A 10,455-nucleotide genomic window follows, 5' to 3' on the forward strand; every position below is an offset into this window, starting at 1 on the left:
TCGTAAAATGATTTGAAGATGGTTGAGTTATTGTACGGCAAGCAAAACTGAATGGCAGAAACAAGAATTTGAAGTGACAGTTTTAATCCGCTAATGATTAGGATGAAAAACCGTTTTGTCAAGAAAACAGCTTTAAAACGTCAAATACATGGAGAAAGTTTGTAAAAAGAACGAGCATTTTTGATAGTGTTGTTTGGAGCATGGTGAATTTTTGCTGAAAAATGTGACGATCGGGTTAACAAACAAATTTTAAATCTCCATTTTCACAAATTGTCCGGTGGCGCCCGTTAGTTTTGTCCTTTACAAAATAAGAAAACAAAAGAAAAGGTGCCTAATCTTTCAATCGTTCTCGAGAAAATAAATTTCTGTACATACTTTTCTCGCAATTGAAACTTTATTAAACTTCTTCATTAAAAAGAACAAAATATACAACTAATTGCTGAATTTATAGAATGTATCTGTAATGTGTATTAATGAATACTGAAAGTAAAAAATGCAGTATTTTTTGCCTCATCGAATTATAGTGTAATGGGATTTTCATAGACCAAACTGTGTATTAATTGTCACAATAATATTGTAACAATTTAATATCTGGTAGAAAAGTTGAAACGTTAGAGATTTTATTTAACTAACGAGGCGAATCCCTTCAAAACTGCATGAATATCTTTTCAAAGTTTTTTACTAATAACATTTGTGGTCATTACCTGTGAAAGATTTGCCTTTAAAAAAAAATGCATCCAGGGTGTTCCATAATTACTACCCTTAATATATATGTTTTAGAATACTTGTCAAAAATGAAGTCGAAAAACTATGCCTAATGGAAGTCATAAATTAATATTCATGCGAGAAAAAATCAAAAACACTATCGAAATATGATGAATTGCTATCGATTTAGGCGGAATAAAAGCACATCAAAATTATTTGATTGGCAGAGGAAGGAAAAAAAAAAGAATTAAAAATCGGATGAAACACCTGTAAGTTTCATCCAGCAATCAAATAAGGGAAATCGAGGTTCTAGAACGAGCCTTCCTCAATTGTGATTTGTCTGATTTTGAGATCATTTTTTTCCCTCGCTTAAGTGTTCTGTGTCAGCTTATTTTATATTTTTTTGCAAAGACATTTTAAAAGAGCTATAAATTTACACCCTCGTATATACTGAAATACCCAGTATATGCTGGGATGCATATGTATATGAGTTGCTATACTTTTGCTGCTTCTTATAATTTTCATACTGTGTTTAGTATACCCATCACTGTTTGTATATATTATCAGCGATGCCTAGAGTTTTACGCAAAGAATAACATAAGGAATTCTTATAAACTTTATCTAGTTAAGATAGACAGCGCCTAGGCATTGCATATGTTACCCGACACAGTAGTTAATCTTATATTGTCCTGCATAAAAACGAATCTAATCATAAGTTAATCTTGTATCTCAACATTGTCCAGCATAAAAACGAATCTAATCTCAAGTTAATCTTATATCTCAACATTGTCCAGCATAAAAACGAAATTATTATACACAGTTCTCATATTGCCAACACTGAAAAAACTTCCGGATCAAATTACGGCATAAAGTACAAACACTTTAGGTACATCATCTGTAAAATCTAGTTTATTGGAAAATCCATTTTTACCGTAAAATCTTATACGATAAATTTTAAAGTATTATTTATTTAATTACAGTGATTCAGTGATTTTACGGTAATTATTACTTTAAATCTTACATTACATCACGTTCTTTATTCCGTAAGATGCTCCGGCAAAAATGGATTTTACGGTAAAAGTACCGGCATGCTGAGTGCCCATATTTTTACCGTAATTTAATCCGAAATTTTTTTACTGTGTAGGAAGTGCATACAATGACAAATGACGAAATAAAAATGTATAAAATATGATTATTTTATACTTTCATTTTGTATGATCATGAGCTATTAGTATTAGTTGAAAATAATTTCTTGTCGAGACAAGTAGATTCATATTTTTTTTCTTTAATAAGAAATATATAAATTTTTAGTAATGAAATTAACCTAACAGGGATGTGCGGGCTAATGCCCGGTATTTGCTTGTTCGGCACTTAATTTATTGCGTTGTGATGTGGTATTGTCTAAGCAATGCGTATAACGTTAAATCGTTTTATAAAATTTCGGCGTTGTATACAATGCCATTTTTCCAAATTTTCTGGTAAAATATGGATAAAAAATTTAAAATCGTCGACGCTGAGTCAGTTAAAATTTTTACTTTATTATCAAGAATGTTTGACAAATATTAAAAGTAATTTATTGTTAAAATTACTCTTTACAATTAACGATTCGTGCAAATTTGTAAATTCACAGTTAGGTTGATTTGATATATTATTATATGTTACTAGGGTTTTGATTTCACTTCTGATTTCTAAGGGATTCAAGATTTTCTTTCATAATTTAAAATCTCGACAAATGTCACGCAATTTTTTTTTTTTAATTGTATTGATTTATTTATTAAACTAGCTAATGCTTTGATCAGAAACTAAAAAGCTCTAAGATTTAATCCCGAAATTATGGCTATATAGTGCTACGTAATTAGTGAAAANTAGATACCCTTCTATCTGAACATGTCTTGTTGCATGAATAAAGAACCAATTTTCTGGCTCAAAATCTATTTCAAAAATTTTTTCAAGGAGAGTATAGGTTTTTATGCTGCCACTTTCCTGGCTTCTTGAAATCATTAATTACAAAAACTACATAGATTTATCTGAGTTATTTTAAGAAATACTGTTGTTTTCTGCAGAATATAAACGTCTTTGGCCAAAATATTAAATTAAAGTTAAATGCATTTAGTTAAAAACTGCCTTTTTTATATAAAACTCAGACTACCACGAACTGCGCCACAATTGGTTTGAAAACTTAACCTTAAATATTCTAATTAGTTTGAATAGCCGATATTTGAATTTTTGAAACCAAGCACAAAATCATTTCTTCTCTGAATAAACATACCACTTTCACGTCGAATGCAGATTCTTGACCCTTAACATAGAGAGAGTAAAAACAAAAAACATTATTTTTAAACGTAACTATCACCGAGAAAACATGACGTATTTGAAACACAACGTATGAAATATTATGTACAAAATTTTTTTGACTCATTTATAGTTTTAGAAATATGTTAAAAAAGTATAGATAAAGTTAAGAAGTTTTGTTACTGGTGGTCAGTAGTAGCTATTAGTAGTATTAATAGTGGTTACTTTTAAAAACATGCGATCACATTTTTAAATAACGTAAAGCATTGTTATAATTACCATAAAAGCATTTCTTTTGAACGATTTCTCAAAATATTGTTAACAGTATAGGGTTTATTTCTAAAACAAAAATAATAAAATAAAATAAAAATAAAAAAATTCCTGATTTTTTAAAACAGGTTTATATATATTATAAGGTTTAAAAGGCAGGTTTATATACAGTATTCCATATACAGTTTTAAATTAATAAAACTTAGGGCTTGAGTACTTGAACCAATAATGCAACATTAAACTTGTGTTTATTAACAAACATAAAATTTATCAGTTGCGAAATAAATCTGAAATAATTGTAATTAGGAAATTATATTTATTAGATTTTTTTTAAATTTTATTAGTCATAAACTAAAAAAGAACTAAAATGAAATTAACTTCATATCGAATGAAGACTTTGATAACCAAAGGAAAAAACCCTGAAATTTTGAACCATCATAAAATAACTTGAATTTTCTGGAGAGCTAATTTGCAATCCAGTGGCCTTTAACGACTCACTCGCTTTTTAGAGATTTTCTTCTTGGTTGTAGTTGGTCGCTATTAAAATTCAAATTTTTATTTTCTTTCTCGGTGCGAGCCGAGAGAAGTTTTTATCTTAAAATTTATACTTCATGAAAAATATTTAAGAGTAAAAATGCTTGAAATTGTAGTAGTCCACCCCTATAAAAATGTCTGGTAACTTAACTTACCGAAAAATTATATCTAAAGAAATATACAATTTAGGTAGTGTATAAATTTGACAATAAAATCGAATCAAAATTTTATTTATGTAATGTTTAAAATCATAAAATATTTGCTGAAATATAAGAGAAAATATACACAATAATCGTAAAAGGATTTGAAAATGGTTGAGTTATTGTACGGCAAGCAAAACTGAATGGCAGAAACTAGAATTTGAAGTGACAGTTTTAATCCGCTAATGATTAGGATGAAAACCCGTTTTGTCAAGAAAACAGCTTTAAACCGTCAAGTACACAGAGAAAGTTTGTAAAAAGAACGGGCATTTTTAATAGTGTGGTTTGGAGCAAGGGGAATTTTTGGGGAAAAACGTGGCGAGCGGGTTGACAAACAAATTTTAAATCGTGATTTTCACTAATTGTCCGGTGGCACCCGTTAGTTTTGTCCTTTACTAATTAGGAAAACAAACGAAAAGGAGCCTAATCTTTCAATCGTTCTCGAGAAAAAAAAAGTCTGCACATACTTTTCTCTTAATTAACACTTCATTAAACTCCTTCATAAAAAGGAACAAAATATACTACTAATTACTAATTTATAGAAAGTATCTGTAAGGTGTTCCAATGAATACTGAGCGTAAAAAATGTAGTATTTTTTCGCCTGATCGAATTATAGTGCAATGGGATTTTTATAGACCAAACTGTGTCATTATTGTCACAATAATACAGTAACAATTTAATATCTGGTAGAAAAGTCTTAGGGATCCAAGATTCTCTTTTATAATTCAAAATCTCGAGAAATGTCACACAAGTTTTTTTTTTTTTTAATTGTATTGATTTATTTTGCTAATGCTTTGTTCAAAAACTAAAAAGCTCTAAGATTTAATCCCGAAATTATAACTATATAGTGCTACGTAATTAGTGACAACAGCTATTGTTTATTCATTTAATATAACACTTAGGCAAAGATTTTAGATCATTCGAAATATATTTTAATTTCCTTAAATAATTATAATTATTAATATTCAACCTTCAGAAATCTTTTTCCTTTGCTGAGAAAAAAATAAATTACTCTAATTATTCAGATTCTGATATTCATTCATAATGAAGTGAGAAGCTCTTTACATCAAAACAATGAGAAATGGAAATGAAAAGCTTTGAAGAGGAGAGAGAGGGAGAGAGAAATTCAACCGCTATTGATTCTTTTATTCAACACTTCATCTCGCTCTTCTTTTAGGCTCACCGCCAGATGGAGCTCCGTCGTCCCGGGAGAAGTAGGAGAAGTCTGCTAGTTCCGATGACATTATCGGCGATTTGGCGGCGAAACACATTTGTTTTGGCTCATTTTTGATGCCGTGTTTTAACTTCAAATGACAGCTAAAATGTTCAAGCATGGAAGGTAATATATTAGGGAGATATGACTTCAGAAGGTGAAGTAAACTCAATATTTAAGCTGTTAAACCCGTAGCAATAAATTGAGTGGAACATTAATGATTAGTTATCAAATAAATTATAAAATATTAAGACTATTTTTTTGAATGTTGTTTCTAATTTTTGATATAACTGAAAATGTTTTGCTTAGTATTAAAGTTTTGAGATTATTTTAAACTAAATTAGTTCCTTATCAGTTTTAGATATTTGTGTTTAAAAAACTTCTCGCACTAAAATTTCATATTTTTTCACTTTATTACTTTTAAAAAAACTTATAAAACAAAATTCAAACAGTTTTGCGTATTTCCTGAGAACAAGTTCAATTAAAATGACTAAAGAATACATAATTTCCAAATTCGATGCAGCGATATATAATAGGTTTTGAGATATATGGTTCTAGAGTTGGAAAAAAAACATGCAAAATTGACGATGAAAAAAGAAAAAAAAGAGTCTTTAAGGTTTCAGCATTCTACTTATTGTAAAAAAGGATATTCAAAGGGTAACGAATGAAGATTTTGTCGAAGTGAAGAAATAGCTCTCGTCACTTCTTTGGGGTAACATATTTCGACAAAATTAAGGAAATATTTTCTCATTCTATTTTTTACAAAAAATTAAGAAATAAATAAATAAATAAATAGATAAATAATTTTAAAAAAAACGTCGCAGTGCCTAATGTATCTAATTTTTCTAATACTTACTTTATTTTTTGCACCATATAGGTTGATCAACGCATCCCAAACAACACAAAAAAGAGCAGATGGAATAGGGGGATAAATTGCAACCATGCATAAAGCTGGATTCGTATCCCAGATCTTCTTGCGACAAGGATAACACCTTGACCAGCATTCACGCCGGTCGGCTTGTTTAGGTACTTTAATTTCGATTGTCTAGTCTTATTCTATTTAACAATTGAATAAAATGAAAATTAATTTTATTCATTGATGAAACTTATAACAATTCAAATATAGAATGGTTTTTTTATCGCTATTTATTAAGTTTCTTTACTTTTAAAAATTTCCTTTTGAATGTTACGATCTATATTTGGCAACATGTAATCAATCTTTCTTTTCTACTCTTGATTGCCATTACTAGAGTACGAGTTTATAAAATAAAGAATTAGAGATCTCGTTAAAGAAAAATAAAGTTTCAACAACAATGGAGAAATAGTCAATATTCAGTGCAAAAAATCTCGAAAAAATGCTTAAATTTACAATAACTTTCTAACGAATTGGAATTCGCGTTAAGTACAGAAATAAAAATGGCACTTCAAACATTTCAAATTTTGCATTTCGGTGAGCAATAGATCGCCCAAACATGGTATTTTTCTTAAAGTTTAACAGTAAATGATTCTCGAACTAATTGTAGAATTTTAATTTTTTTTCCGTCGTGCTCGTTGCACTTTTTCAGTATACATGCTTTCATAATTTTAAAGTTTCTAAGTGTTATAGATTTTGTGCAATAAAGCAAAATGTTACATAAAGCAAAAAAGAAAGTGGGAAATAATTCGCAAAAAAGCACATAAAAGAGCAATAATTTTCAGACAAAATAAAATTTAAAAAAAAAAAACTGTGTTAAGTTTATAAGCAAACGTGTCTCCTTTTTGTTTGCCAAATTTTAACTCTGTAGTTTGCAATTCTGCAGCTTGTACAGCGGCCCTTGTGGTATTTTTTTCTACAAGTTTAATAGTTAATAATTCTTGAATTAATTAATAAATGTTAAATTATTTTATTCTATTGTACTCCTTGTATGTTTTTCTACACACCCTCGTGATTTCAAGTTTCTAAGTCTTACAGGCTTATAGGCATAAACGATATGTAAAATTAAATTGAGCACCACAAGCATTAGCGTTGGCATCCTTTACGAGTATTTAATGTGAAATAATTATTTTTCTAACAAAAAAAATAATAATAATGCTTACATATGAATAATTATAGTAAAGAATTATGCAGAAAAAGTTTAATATTTTTTATATAAATGTCCTATTTAATAGTATCATTATTACTTACGCAAATCGAGTATATTATTACTCTATTATCTTAGTATTTTATGTACTTTATTATGTATTATATTATGTTTGATATTATGTATTATATTATGTAGTATATTATGTTACATATTAAGTTTTATATTGTGTATTATATTATGCATTATATTATGTTATATATTATGTAAAATATTATGTTTTATATTGTGTTTCATATTATGTGTTATATTATGTTCTATATTATGTATTATAATATGTATTATATAATTATCGCTTTCGCAAATGAATGGCAATTGCATAATATTGAAGGCACTGAGATATTTGTTTGCGTAAGATTGAGGTTTTATTCCAGGAAGCGACTATTTACCCTCTTTCAGGTCTATAGATACCAGTTTGTCTCAGATATAAAGGTGACCTGTGCGCGATGCCAACCACATTAACCCTATCATGTCTTTGATCCCGAAATTGTGGAACTTTGACCTTCATGACCGCCTTGTTGGCAACTGACTGTTGTGGGAATGTCTTTTTACCCGTGCAAATAAAAGATGCGGACAAAGTATATAAACATTTTTCAAGAAATTCCTCATAATACCCCGCGTTTCTGTCATATCTAATTTCTTGTAGTAATTAAATTTAAAACACATGTTCAAAAATAACTCTAATACATAAAGTGTATAAACTTATGAAGCGTTTACAGAATAAAATGGTATTTAGAGATATTTGGTTGTATGTTTTAATTTTTTTTAAAATGTAACTCTTACAGTGACTTTCAAATTTACGTTAGATTACAGTTCTATTATCCAAAGCACCACTAATCTTTTGCTTTTTACTGAAGTTATCACAATTCTAATAATTTGAGGATATGAAATTCATAAAAATTTGTGTCTTTAAAAAGCAATTTCTTATCTTATATGAAGTTTACTTATAATATTAACTGAGCAATAAATATTAATCATTAATATAGTAATTTTAATAATTCTTCCTCGCATTAAGAATTAAGAAAAGTAAGTTGCTTTCCTTGTATTGAGTTCAGATAAATATTTATTAATTAAATAAATAACTCTGAGCTACATGACCTATACGTATGTTGAACTTGCAAATAATTATTTATATAAAATATTTTTTTAATATATTTTTGCTAATAAAATAAATTTTTTTTGCATTTACCTTTATTAAAAATCATTGAGTACGACTTGCATATTTTTTAAATTATTAACGTGCATTTTCTAATGTACGTCAATAAGTAATTTTTATAAAATATCTCCCAAATTAATTTTCCATCAATTGTGTGCTCTAACAAAATACGATAGATCATAATAGTTTAAAAATTTATTAAGTGCTATTTGTTACCTTTCTTAGTATTGGCACTAATATATTTAAATAAAATTAATTGGTTTTTTTCGAAAAAGTTTCTTTTTTGTTTCACGATTTTTTTACTTACAATTTATTCCTTCTTATAATTGTTAAAAAAGTGTTATAGACAATATGTTACTTATACACTAAGAAAAAAAAGTATGGCCACAACTATCAAAATACGGTAAGATTTAGCGTGTTTTTGACTCTATGGGAAAGCTAAATAGCTCGATAATTTTTACCGAAGTACTTTGATAATGATTAAGATAAAACTAGTAATAAAATACGGTTTCATAATTTGGGATAAAATTTGATAAATATGGCAATTTTTACGCAATATCTTGGAACTTGTCAGAAAAACAATTTATTCTGTTAAATTTACCTTTCAGTTTTGTACTTTTTTACCAAATGTGTCATAATAACTATAATTGTGAAAATTAGAATTTCTGGTAAACCATCTGACCAGAAAAATCGGCAAATAAATGTTTTACTTACCGTTATGCTTTTTATTACCAAAGCTAAGGTTCTTTTTTTTCTTTCTAGAAATGTTATTGCTATACAGTGCGGTAATTTTACCAAAATTTTTTTCTCCTTGTACTATTTAAACCTTTAATTATAAAAATTATAAAATACACTCAACTTAAGTTATAGAAAGAATTTGTAAGAGTAAAATTGAATCGAAGAAAAGATTTTCTTCATGTATTCAATCAAGAGCAATGTAAAACTGCGTAAATATAAATAATAATTCTATCTTTAATCAACAAATATAAAACACTGAAGCATAATAGCTGTAATTTTTAAAACTAAAAAATGTCATACTGTTTAGTGAAAGTCAGCTGACATTGAAAAGACTGCTTATAAATTTCTTAATTTTTAAAGAACTGACTAATTTTGATTAGCGTTAATTAAGAAGAATTTTACTTCTTTTTCTCTCTAAATAGTTATTCTAACCTTTACACAATGATATTAATTTTTAGTGACAGTTAATAAATTAAATACGCAAATTAAAAGTGTAAGCCTATTAAAACAAAGTATTTTTTTGCCCCGTTCCACTAAAAACTTTTTAAATTGATTCCTTGAGAAGAATTATTTTTGAACAGTTTTAAAAACTCTTTTAATTTTCTATTAAGTGCTTCAACGAATACAAATGCTTTTTCAATAAGCAAGCTTGTACATATGTACAGTGTGTATCATGAAAAACTAAAAACTTTAATTACTTTTGATTTAAAAATCGGATTTTCTCGTATTAAAATGTAATCTAAAAGATTTAAGAGGCGAAACTTGAATATGCTAATCGATTAATGCAGACAATTTTTACGAAATCAGATTCAAAGTTTTATTTTCTCTAAATGCCTTTTTCCCCCGCGGGATTCGGATTCTTGATTAATGGTTTAGTCAGGAGATCTGATAGTGGTTGGATCCCCATTAAACTAACTGAACTTTTCACATATTGCACAATACCTCTGAAATGATTTAAGTGAATTAAAAAAAAAACTTGCACACAATTATAAAATATTTTTATTCGATCATATCACCATGTAAACAGTAAGTATTTTTGTGTTCAAATTAATAATGGAGGGAAATATTTGTAATCATAGGGAATACAAATTTTGAAACTATTTTTAACTGCGAATTTCTAAATGGAGATGATACGAAATTTAAATGAAGTCGGTAAATTGTTTCTAAGCAATAAAAATTCAAGAAAAAAAAAAAAACCAATTCGAATTTCTTAATTTTTATTTTTAT

This window comes from Parasteatoda tepidariorum, chromosome 4 (assembly GCF_043381705.1).
Source record: "Parasteatoda tepidariorum isolate YZ-2023 chromosome 4, CAS_Ptep_4.0, whole genome shotgun sequence".
Taxonomy (NCBI): domain Eukaryota; kingdom Metazoa; phylum Arthropoda; class Arachnida; order Araneae; family Theridiidae; genus Parasteatoda; species Parasteatoda tepidariorum.